Genomic DNA, 12,993 nt, shown 5'->3' on the forward strand with positions numbered 1-12,993 from the left:
AGCTGAAAACGTCTTAGTTCGTGAAAACAGTGCTAAATAGCGTTTTTAGAGCGATTAGCGACGTGGAGAATACGAATATTCAAAATGCGCCGGAAATCGAAAAATGAAGCTGAAAACGTGTTAGATCGTGAAAACTGTGCTAAATAGCGTTTTTAGAGCGATTGGCGACGTGGAGAATTCGAATATTCAAAATGCACCGGAAATCGAGAATTCAAGCTGAAAACGTCTTAGATCGTGAAAACAGTGCTAAATAGCGTTTTTAGAGCGATTAGCGACGTGGAGAATACGAATATTCAAAATGCGCCGGAAATGGAAAAATCAAGCTGAAAACGTTTTAGATCGTGAAAACAGTGCTAAATAGCGTATTTAGAGTGATTGGCGACGTGGAGAACACGAATATTCAAAATGTGCCGGAAATGGAAAATCAAGCTGAAAACGTCTTAGATCGCGAAAACAGTGTTAATTAGTGTTTTTAGAGCGATTGGCGACCTGGAGAATGCGAATAATCAAAATGCGCCGGAAATCGAAAAATCAAGCTGAAAACGTCTTAGATCGTGAAAACAGTGCTAAATAGCGTTTTTAGAGCGATTAGCGACGTGGAGAATACGAATATTCAAAATGCGCTGGAAATGGAAAAAATCAAGCTGAAAGCGTTTTAGATCGTGAAAACAGTGCTAAATAGCGTATTTAGAGTGATTGGCGACGTGGAGAACACGAATATTCAAAATGTGCCGGAAATGGAAAATCAAGCTGAAAACGTCTTAGATCGCGAAAACAGTGCTAAATAGTGTTTTTAGAGCGATTGGCGACGTGGAGAATTCGAATATTCAAAATGCGCCGGAAATCGAGAATTCAAGCTGAAAACGTCTTAGATCGTGAAAACAGTGCTAAATAGCGTTTTTAGAGCGATTAGCGACGTGGAGAATACGAATATTCAAAATGCGCCAAAAATCGAAAAATCAAGCTGAAAACATGTTAGATCGTGAAAACAGTGCTAAATAGCGTTTTTAGAGCGATTGGCGACGTGGAGAATTCGAATATTCAAAATGCGCCGGAAATCGAGAATTCAAGCTGAAAACGTCTTAGATCGTGAAAACAGTGCTAAATAGCGTTTTTAGAGCGATTAGCGACGTGGAGAATACGAATATTCAAAATGCGCCGGAAATGGAAAAATGAAGCTGAAAACGTTTTAGATCGTGAAAACAGTGCTAAATAGCGTATTTAGAGTGATTGGCGACGTGGAGAACACGATAATTCAAAATGTGCCGGAAATGGAAAATCAAGCTGAAAACGTCTTAGATCGCGAAACAGTGTTAAATAGTGTTTGTAGAGCGATTGGCGACCTGGAGAATGCGAATAATCAAAATGCGCCGGAAATCGAAAAATCAAGCTGAAAACGTCTTAGATCGTGAAAACAGTGCTAAATAGCGTTTTTAGAGCGATTAGCGACGTGGAGAATACGAATATTCAAAATGCGCTGGAAATGGAAAAATCAAGCTGAAAACGTCTTAGATCGTGAAAACAGTGTTAAATAGTGTTTTTAGAGCGATTGGCGACCTGGAGAATGCGAATAATCAAAATGCGCCGGAAATCGAAAAATCAAGCTTAAAAAGTCTTAGATCGTGAAAACAGTGCTAAATAGCGTTTTTAGAGCGATTAGCGACGTAGAGAATACGAATACTCCAAATGCGCCAGAAATGGAAAAATCAAGCTGAAAACGTGTTAGATCGTGAAAACAGTGCTAAATAGCGTTTTTAGAGCGATTCGCGACGTGGAGAATGCGAATAATCAAAATGCGCCAGAAATGGAAAAATGGAGCTCAAAACGTCTTAGATCGTGAATACAGTGCTAAATAGCGTTTTTAGAGCGGGTGAAGACGTGGAAAACACGAATATTCAAAATGCGCCGGAAATCGAAAAATCAAGCTGAAAACGTCTTAGATCGTGAAAACAGTGCTAAATAGCGTATTTAGAGCGATTGGCGACGTGGAGAACACGAATATTCAAAATGCGCCCGAAATCGAAAAATCAAGCTGAAAACGGTCTTAGATCGTGAAAACAGTGCTAAATAGCATTTTTAGACGGATTGGCGACGTGGAGAATGCGAATAACCAAAATGCGCCGGAAATCGAAAAATCAAGCTGAAAACGTCTTAGTTCGTGAAAACAGTGCTAAATAGCGTTTTTAGAGCGATTAGCGACGTGGAGAATACGAATATTCAAAATGCGCCGGAAATCGAAAAATGAAGCTGAAAACGTGTTAGATCGTGAAAACTGTGCTAAATAGCGTTTTTAGAGCGATTGGCGACGTGGAGAATTCGAATATTCAAAATGCACCGGAAATCGAGAATTCAAGCTGAAAACGTCTTAGATCGTGAAAACAGTGCTAAATAGCGTTTTTAGAGCGATTAGCGACGTGGAGAATACGAATATTCAAAATGCGCCGGAAATGGAAAAATCAAGCTGAAAACGTTTTAGATCGTGAAAACAGTGCTAAATAGCGTATTTAGAGTGATTGGCGACGTGGAGAACACGAATATTCAAAATGTGCCGGAAATGGAAAATCAAGCTGAAAACGTCTTAGATCGCGAAAACAGTGTTAATTAGTGTTTTTAGAGCGATTGGCGACCTGGAGAATGCGAATAATCAAAATGCGCCGGAAATCGAAAAATCAAGCTGAAAACGTCTTAGATCGTGAAAACAGTGCTAAATAGCGTTTTTAGAGCGATTAGCGACGTGGAGAATACGAATATTCAAAATGCGCTGGAAATGGAAAAATTAAGCTGAAAACGTTTTAGATCGTGAAAAGAGTGCTAAATAGCGTATTTAGAGTGATTGGCGACGTTGAGAACACGAATATTCAAAATGTGCCGGAAATGGAAAATCAAGCTGAAAACGTCTTAGATCGTGAAAACAGTGCTAAATAGGGTTTTTAGAGCGATTAGCGACGTGGAGAATACGAATATTCAAAATGCGCCGGAAATCGAAAAATCAAGCTGAAAACGTCTTAGATCGTGAAAACAGTGTTAAATAGTGTTTTTAGAGCGATTGGCGACTTGGAGAATACGAATATTCAAAATTCGCCGGAAATGGGAAAATCACGCCGAAAACGTCTTAGATCGTGAAAACAGTGCTAAATAGCGTTTTTAGAGCGACTGGCGACGTGGAGAATTCGAATATTCAAAATGCGCCGGAAATGAAAAAATCAGGCTGAAAACGTCATAGATCGTGAAAACAGTGCTAAATATCGTTTTTAGACCGAGTGGCGACGTGGAGAACACGAATATTCAAAATGCGCCGGAAATCCAAAAATCAAGCTGAAAACGTTCTAGATAGTGAAAACAGTGCTAAATAGCGTTTTTAGAGCGATTCGCGACGTGGAGAATACGAATATTCAAAATGAGCCAGAAATCGAAAAATCTAGCTGAAAACGTCTTAGATCGTGAAAACAGTGCTAAATAGCGTATTTAGAGCGATTGGCGACGTGGAGAATACGAATATTCAAAATGCGCTGGAAATGGAAAAATCAAGCTGAATACGTTTTAGATCGTGAAAACAGTGCTAAATAGCGTTTTTAGAGCGAGTGGCGACGTGAAGAATGCGAATAATCAAAATGCGCCGAAAATGGAAAAATCAAGCTGAAAACGGCTTAGATCGTGAAAACAGTGCTAAATAGCGTTTTTAGAGCGAGTGGCGGCGTGAAAAATGCGAATAATCAAAATGCGCCGGAAATCGAGAAATCAAGCTGAAAACGTCTTAGATCGTGAAAACAGTGCTAAATAGCGTTTTTAGAGCGATTAGCGACGTGAAGAATACGAATATTGAAAATGCGCCGGAAATGGAAAAATCAAGCTGAAAACGTTTTAGATCGTGAAAACAGTGCTAAATAGCGTATTTAGAGTGATTGGCGACGTGGAGAACACGAATATTCAAAATGTGCCGGGAATGGAAAATCAAGCCGAAAACGTCTTAGATCGCGAAAACAGTGCTAAGTAGCATTTTTAGAGCGATTGGCGACGTGGAGAATGCGAATAATCAAAATGCGCCGGAAATCGAAAAATCAAGCTGAAAACGTCTTCGTCCGTGAAAACAGTGCTAAATGGCGTTTTCAGAGCGATTGGCGACGTGGAGAATACGAATACTGCAAATGCACCAGAAATGGAAAAAATCAAGCTGAAAACGTGTAAGATCGTGAAAACAGTGCTAAATAGCGTTTTTAGAGCGATTAGTAACGTGGAGAATACGAATATTCAAAATGCGCCGGAAATCGAAAAATCAAGCTGAAAACGTCTTAGATCGTGAAAACAGTGTTAAATAGTGTTTTTAGAGCGATTGGCGACCTGGAGAATGCGAATATTCAAAATGCGCCGGAAATGGAAAAATCAAGCTGAAAACGTTTTAGATCGTGAAAACAGTGCTAAATAGCGTATTTAGAGTGATTGGCGACGTGGAGAACACGAATATTCAAAATGTGCCGGAAATGGAAAATCAAGCTGAAAACGTCTTAGATCGCGAAAACAGTGTTAAATAGTGTTTTTAGAGCGATTGGCGACCTGGAGAATGCGAATAATCAAAATGCGCCGGAAATCGAAAAATCAAGCTGAAAACGTCTTAGATCGTGAAAACAGTGCTAAATAGCGTATTTAGAGCGACTAGCGACGTGGAGAATACGAATATTCAAAATGCGCTGGAAATGGAAAAATCAAGCTGAAAACGTTTTAGATCGTGAAAACAGTGCTAAATAGCGTTTTTAGAGCGATTAGTAACGTGGCGAATACGAATATTCAAAATGCGCCGGAAATCGAAAAATCAAGCTGAAAACGTCTTAGATCGTGAAAACAGTGTTAAATAGCGTTTTTAGAGCGATTAGCGACGGGGAGAATACGAATATTCAAAATGCGCCGGAAATGAAAAAAATCAAGCTGAAAACGTCATAGATCGTGAAAACAGTGCTAAATATCGTTTTTAGACCGAGTGGCGACGTGGAGAACACGAATATTCAAAATGCGCCGGAAATCGAAAAATCTAGCTGAAAACGTCTTAGATCGTGAAAACAGTGCTAAATAGCATTTTTAGAGCGATTGGCGACGTGGAGAAAGCGAAAAATCAAAATGCGCCGGAAATCGAAAAATCAAGCTGAAAACGTCTTAGTTCGTGAAAACAGTGTTAAATTGCGTTTTTAGAGCGAGTGGCGGCGTGAAAAATGCGAATAATCAAAATGCGCCGGAAATCGAGAAATCAAGCTGAAAACGTCTTAGATGGTGAAAACAGTGCTAAATAGCGTTTTTAGAGCGATTAGCGACGTGGAGAATACGAATATTCAAAATGCGCCGGAAATGGAAAAATCAAGCTGAAAACGTTTTAGATCGTGAAAACAGTGCTAAATAGCGTATTTAGAGTGATTGGCGACGTGGAGAACACGAATATTCAAAATGTGCCGGAAATGGAAAATCAAGCCGAAAACGTCTTAGATCGCGAAAACAGTGCTAAAAGGCATTTTTAGAGCGATTGGCGACGTGGAGAATACGAATACTCCAAATGCGCCAGAAATGGAAAAATCAAGCTGAAAACGTCTTAGATCGTGAAAACAGTGTTAAATAGTGTTTTTAGAGCGATTGGCGACCTGGAGAATGCGAATAATCAAAATGCGCCGGAAACCGAAAAATCAAGCTGAAAACGTCTTAGATCGTGAAAACAGTGCTAAATAGCGTTTTTAGAGCGATTGGGGACGTGGAGAATGCGAATAATCAAAATGCGCCAGAAATGGAAAAATCAAGCTGAAAACGTCTTAGATCGTGAAAACAGTGCTAAATAGCGTTTTTAGAGCGATTGGCGACGTGGAGAACACGAATATTCAAAATGCGCAGGAAATCGAAAAATCAAGCTGAAAACGTCTTAGTTCGTGAAAACAGTGCTAAATGGCGTTTTTAGAGCGATTGGCGACGTGGAGAATACGAATATTCAAAATGCGCCGGAAATGGAAAAATCAAGCTGAAAACGTTTTAGATCGTGAAAACAGTGCTAAATAGCGTTTTTAGAGCGATTGGCGACGTGGAGAATTCGAATATTCAAAATGCGCCGGAAATCGAGAAATCAAGCTGAAAACGTCTTAGATCGTGAAAACAGTGCTAAATAGCGTTTTTAGAGCGATTAGCGACGGGGAGAATACGAATATTCAAAATGCGCCGGAAATGAAAAAAATCAAGCTGAAAACGTCATAGATCGTGAAAACAGTGCTAAATATCGTTTTTAGACCGAGTGGCGACGTGGAGAACACGAATATTCAAAATGCGCCGGAAATCGAAAAATCTAGCTGAAAACGTCTTAGATCGTGAAAACAGTGCTAAATAGCATTTTTAGAGCGATTGGCGACGTGGAGAAAGCGAAAAATCAAAATGCGCCGGAAATCGAAAAATCAAGCTGAAAACGTCTTAGTTCGTGAAAACAGTGTTAAATTGCGTTTTTAGAGCGAGTGGCGGCGTGAAAAATGCGAATAATCAAAATGCGCCGGAAATCGAGAAATCAAGCTGAAAACGTCTTAGATGGTGAAAACAGTGCTAAATAGCGTTTTTAGAGCGATTAGCGACGTGGAGAATACGAATATTCAAAATGCGCCGGAAATGGAAAAATCAAGCTGAAAACGTTTTAGATCGTGAAAACAGTGCTAAATAGCGTATTTAGAGTGATTGGCGACGTGGAGAACACGCCCAAGCAGCACAAAGGACCGGGGCGAAGCCGGTCCAGCATCGGGAAAGAATCCTACAAAGTCGGGGGCATGCCACCAGCCGATACCGGTCCTTCCTCCAGTTTGCAACACCGGGATGATTAAGGACCGACATCGGCAGCAAGTATTCGGTCCCAGCAGGTCCCCGACGGATCCCCGATAATGCTGGCAGGGGGCTCCCCCCATGCATATTTTAGCATTAATATGCTTATTTTTAATAATTACAATAATTTCGAGTGTAAACAGTGTGTGTAGAGCCCAACATTTTATTTTCGGAGAGGAAATAGACTGACACAACACTTGCAGCACCTCAATAGACTAAACGACGAGTGGTGCACACTAAGCAGTCTGCCTGCATCACCCAATGTATGCCAATTGTGTCTGAAATGAAAAACAAAAAAGAGGGGTATACAGAAATATGCAGCCTGTCCGCATAACTACTGTCATTGGCAATGTAGCCTGAAAAGAAAAGGGTGGAAATGGTCTACCGTAATATCCAGCCTGCCTGCGTAACCACTGGCCCTTCAATGGTGTCTCAAAAGGGGGGGGGAAACGTACCCAGTAAGAGGTGGTCTCTGAAAGGAAACAAAAAAGGTATACAGTAGTAGGCAGTCTGCCTAACCACTTGCACTTCGGTAGTGGCCCAGAAAGAAATGAACGGTTTGTAGCATTAATATTAGACGTAACGGTAAAATTGCTGCATGGGGGGAAATGGTATACAGTAATATGCAGCCTGCCTGCGTAACCACTAGCACGTCAACGGTGTCTCAAAAGAAAGAAAAAGCATACAGCAAGAGGCGGTCTGCCTGCACAAGTGGTGGTGTCTCAAAGAAAACGAAGTTATGCAGTAATAGGCAGTCTGCCTATCTGCTCACGCTTCAGTACCCCAGACACAAAAATGAATGGCATGTAACATTAGACGTAACGGAACAATTGCTGCACGTCAGCACAAAATAGTCTGTGCACGGTATGTGGAATGAGCTTTATCAAAAATGGTAAAATGCACGGTGTAGGGATTACGAAACTCAAGAGTTACCAAGAGAAAATTTAAATTATGAAAAAATGACAAAGCCAACGACTGGGAGAAATGCAAGTCCAGGGAAGAGAAAATAGTTCACATCCAGCGCCTTTGGTGCAAATGACTAGCAATTACTACAACGAGAACTGTAAAAAATGACAGCTGACCGGGACTAGAGCTGACAGTCAATGGTGTGCACATATCGCGTTCCTTCACAAAAACGTCAATAAGCAAAAAAAAAAACATGGTCAAGGAGAAGCATCCCTATTGAAAAAAAAAGCGACATCAGGTCTGATGTGATTTGGGACACTGTCTTGATGCTAACACAGAGCTGCTCTGATGCTGATGTTAACACCAGCTGATGTTAGCATCAAGACAGTGTCCCAAATCACATCAGATCTGATGCTCACATCAGAGCTGTCTTGATGCTGATGTTGACATGAGAGCTGCATTGATGCTGCCCAAGCAGCACAAAGGACCGGGGCGAAGCCGGTCCAGCATCGGGAAAGAATCCTACAAAGTCGGGGGCATGCCACCAGCCGATACCGGTCCTTCCTCCAGTTTGCAACACCGGGATGATTAAGGACCGACATCGGCAGCAAGTATTCGGTCCCAGCAGGTCCCCGACGGATCCCCGATAATGCTGGCAGGGGCTCCCCCCATGCATATTTACCCCCCATGCATATTTTAGCATTAATATGCTTATTTTTAATAATTACAATAATTTCGAGTGTAAACAGTGTGTGTGGGGAGCCCAACATTTTATTTTCGGAGAGGAAATTGACTGACACAACACTTGTAGCACCTCCATAGACTAAACGACGAGTGGTGCGCACTAAGCAGTCTGCCTGCATCACCCAATGCATGCCAATTGTGTCTGAAATGAAAAACAAAAAAAAGAGGGGTATACAGAAATATGCAGCCTGTCCGCATAACTACTGTCATTGGCAATGTAGCCTGAAAAGCAAAGGGTGGAAATGGTCTACCGTAATATCCAGCCTGCCTGCGTAACCACTGGCCCTTCAATCGTGTCTCAAAAGGGGGGGGGGGAAACGTACACAGTAAGAGGTGGTCTCTGAAAGGAAACAAAAAAGGTATACAGTAGTAGGCAGTCTGCCTAACCACTTGCACTTCGGTAGTGGCCCAGGACGAAAGGAACGACATGTAGCATTAATATTAGACGTAACGGTAAAATTGCTGCATGGGGGGAAATAGTATACAGTAATATGCAGCCTGCCTGCGTAACCACTGGCACGTCAACGGTGTCTCAAAAGAAAGAAAAGTATACAGCAAGAGGCGGTCTGCCTGCACAAGTGGTGGTGTCTCGAAGAAAACGAAGTTATGCAGTAATAGGCAGTCTGCCTATCTGCTCATGCTTCAGTACTGCCCAGACACAAAAATGAATGGCATGTAACATTAGACGTAACGGAACAATTGCTGCACGTCAGCACAAAATAGTCTGTGCACGCGGTATGTGGAATGAGCTTTATAAAAAATGGTAAAATGCACAGCGTAGGGATTACGAAACTCAAGAGTTACCAAGAGAAAATTTAAATTATGAAAAAATTACAAAGCCAACGACTGGGAGAAATGCAAGTCCAGGAAAGAGAAAATAGTTCACATCCAGCACCTTTGGTGCAAATGACTAGCAATTACTACAACGAAAACTGTAAAAAATGACAGCTGACCGGGACTAGGGCTGACAGTCAATGGTGTGCACATATCCGGCGTTCCTTCACAAAAACGTCAATAAGCAAAAAAAAAAAAAACATGGCCAAGGAGAAGCATCCCTATTGAAAAAAAAAAGCGACATCAGGTCTGATGTGATTTGGGACACTGTCTTGATGCTAACATTAGAGCTGCTCTGATGCTGATGTTAACACCAGCTGATGTTAGCATTAAGACAGTGTCCCAAATCACATCAGATCTGATGTTAACATCACAGCTGGTCTGATGATGATGTTAACATCAGAGCTGCCGTGGCTGATACTCACATCAGAGCTGTCTTGATGCTGATGTTGACATGAGAGCTGCATTGATGCTGGTTATGGCAATCTTGAAAATGCTGCAGTCTTGGTTTACTGAAATGTTCTGCAAAGAAAGCCCCTCATGCCTGCGGTATATGAGTACCGACAAGAACCCTCACGAAACAGGAGATAGCAGCAACAAATCACTTCACCACAACAATTCACCACTCCGGAGTACGTACCTTTTAACGCATATCCAGTTATCATCAACATACCTGAGCGTTGAACTCACGGGGGCACGAAAATTGGTAATGATCGAACGGTGAACAACAACGCAAAAGAGCACACCTAGGTCCTCATTTCCGGTCCAACTTGTCCTTCTTCCGAAAAAGCACTTCTAAGCGTTGTCATGTCGAGCAAGAGTCCCCACCGCATTTGAACACGGTGCTTGAGTTTCTCTTGCTGGAGGCCGCTGCGTCATACACGCTGAACCTGCAAGAAATATCGTTCCAGAAAATACGATGGCAGGACACTTATATGTAGAGCAGTGTAGAGACATATGACATACCGTCTGCACAAAGCATACAGTCGACTTCTCTTGGCGTTCTATCTCCCTGTCGTTGTGCAGATCCCTGCAAATAGAGTAAAACGGACAATGAGAATACATGGCGCAGTCGAACATATTACTTCACAGTTATATTAATTACACACCTGAAACGGCAAGAATCCTGAAGGCGAAGAACGATTTGGCTTCACATGCAAGGCAGCGTCTTCACTCTTTGACATGCCAAACGAGACCAACTGGTCTGCTCGCGGTTAGAAGAAACGCTTCCACTTACAGACAGTTGCAATATCAGACGGGTTGCAAGAACGACAGCATCAGGTGAGAACAACAATGCCCAAAGCCTCTTAAACGCTTTAGACTTGCTGGAACGCTCGCAATTACGCGAACTACACGCGGCGACGAGAAACGACCGTTACAGCAGCCAAAGCGAACCCAACAAGAACAGCGCATGCGCGACAGGCAGCGCTGGCTGGTGGCATGAAGGCAAAGCGACGACGCGCGAGCGCGGGCGAGTGAGCCTGTGTTGAAATGGGCATGGAGCCAACATCTCCGCGCAATGGCTTGGCGGACGAAATATGACGACGGGTAGAATCGTACTACCTCTTGAGATTGTGGCCGTTCCAGGATCTTTCGAGAAATGCTGCTGTTTTCATAAGAATCACTGAATGTTGTGTTTGAAGCAAAATTGCAACATGAGATTGGCCAAAGCTAAGGTATTAGTTAGTTATGATTGTGAACAGATCGGCAGTGCAATCTGACAGTGAGAGATCGATAGAATCAAAAACAACAACAACAAAACACTCACTGTTTTGCCGACCCTTTCTCTGGTGTTCTTTCTTTCTTTCTTTCTTTTTTTTTGTTATAATGAAGGAAAGCAAGGTTAAATGCTACATTTTTCTTGACTGTGTGCGATGGTGTACATCACAGGTTCCTCATGTGCCATGAATCTACTTAAAAGCTGCTGATGGTGTCAGGGCATCACACTTATAACAGTGACCAGAATGCGGCAGGAGTACTTTTGAGGCACTCTGGCCACGTTGACCACAAAACGGCGTTCCATACTCCCTCCGAACCAAACTTTGCAAAACTTGTAGCACAGAAACATTAACAACACACACGCCGGCCATTTGCGCCCAGCAATGACAACGAAAACAAAGATGATGGCGATGGCAGTCGCGGTAGCCCAAATGCAGGGAGCTCCAGCGTAGTCTTTGCGGGTTTCGGTGCAGCGGTTTTCGTCCGATCAGTTCGACTTGCTAAAGCTCTCTTCGTTTCGTTTCACGTGAGTTTTTCGTTTCTGGGGATTCGGTCGTTTCGTTCGGGCGTGGCCGACTCTTCCCGAGTATCTTGTACTTGCCTGCTTTGCAGTGAGGCTCCATTAATACTTCTGTTCAGGGTACTGCGTGTGCATGTTTTCTGTCATACAACACAACACAACACATGAAGTGAACTGCAGCCCAATGTTTGAAAGAGTAACCTCATACCAGACAGCCAAATTCCTTCCTGAAGGGATGCTTCACTGTCTCGTACAGCTTGGGACAAAAGTTTCTGAAGCACGGGTGTTTTGTATTTCACTTCTCCACGCCTCCCCTGCGGCTTAAGGGGAACACTTGTTGAACAGAATCCTTGGGAAGATTTTTCCCAAGGATTCTGTTCAACAAGCATTCCCCAAAGGTGGCTGGGAGAAGTCCAATACAGAATACCCGTGTTTCAGAAACTTTGTCTCAAGCAGTACCATCCGATCACGTGTTACCGAATCTGCATAAACATCGGGAGACGAGCGGGAAGAAATACTTAGCCAGTACACCTCAGCAGATCGGGACGTTAACGGGGATCCATCGGGAAAGAATCCTGGCCGGGACGCAAACGGGAATCTATCGGGAAAGAATTCTGACCGGGACACGAACGGGGATCTATCGGGAAATAATTTCATGTAGTTTCCCTCTCCCTCAATTCTTCCCCCTCACATAGTCGGGAAGCAGTCGGGCTTGTGACGGCGATATCGGCCACCTCGAACCCATCATCCCCGTTACGTTCCCAGCCGAATCCCAGTCCTTTGTGCTGCTTGGGCGAATATTCAAAATGTGCCGGAAATGGAAAATCAAGCCGAAAACGTCTTAGATCGCGAAAACAGTGCTAAAAGGCATTTTTAGAGCGATTGGCGACGTGGAGAATACGAATACTCCAAATGCGCCAGAAATGGAAAAATCAAGCTGAAAACGTCTTAGATCGTGAAAACAGTGTTAAATAGTGTTTTTAGAGCGATTGGCGACCTGGAGAATGCGAATAATCAAAATGCGCCGGAAATCGAAAAATCAAGCTGAAAACGTCTTAGATCGTGAAAACAGTGCTAAATAGCGTTTTTAGAGCGATTGGGGACGTGGAGAATGCGAATAATCAAAATGCGCCAGAAATGGAAAAATCAAGCTGAAAACGTCTTAGATCGTGAAAACAGTGCTAAATAGCGTTTTTAGAGCGATTGGCGACGTGGAGAACACGAATATTCAAAATGCGCAGGAAATCGAAAAATCAAGCTGAAAACGTCTTAGTTCGTGAAAACAGTGCTAAATGGCGTTTTTAGAGCGATTGGCGACGTGGAGAATACGAATATTCAAAATGCGCCGGAAATGGAAAAATCAAGCTGAAAACGTTTTAGATCGTGAAAACAGTGCTAAATAGCGTTTTTAGAGCGATTGGCGACGTGGAGAATTCAAATATTCA

The 12,993-nt window shown here is 42.7% G+C and overlaps 1 long non-coding RNA gene across 1 annotated transcript; it reads right to left on the reverse strand.

Annotated features, from left to right (window-relative positions):
• Nucleotides 1–8,504: 8,504 nt before the first annotated feature.
• On the reverse strand, nucleotides 8,505–10,508 carry LOC135376959 (uncharacterized). Its single transcript, XR_010417930.1, has 5 exons — nucleotides 10,419–10,508; nucleotides 10,276–10,339; nucleotides 9,735–10,199; nucleotides 8,727–8,815; nucleotides 8,505–8,617 (listed from the first exon to the last, which is right to left on the reverse strand). It is a non-coding gene; the product is annotated as an uncharacterized LOC135376959 (long non-coding RNA).
• Between the last annotated feature and the right edge of the window lie 2,485 nt (nucleotides 10,509–12,993).

This window comes from Ornithodoros turicata, unplaced genomic scaffold, assembly GCF_037126465.1.
Source record: "Ornithodoros turicata isolate Travis unplaced genomic scaffold, ASM3712646v1 ctg00001414.1, whole genome shotgun sequence".
In the NCBI taxonomy this organism is placed as follows: domain Eukaryota; kingdom Metazoa; phylum Arthropoda; class Arachnida; order Ixodida; family Argasidae; genus Ornithodoros; species Ornithodoros turicata.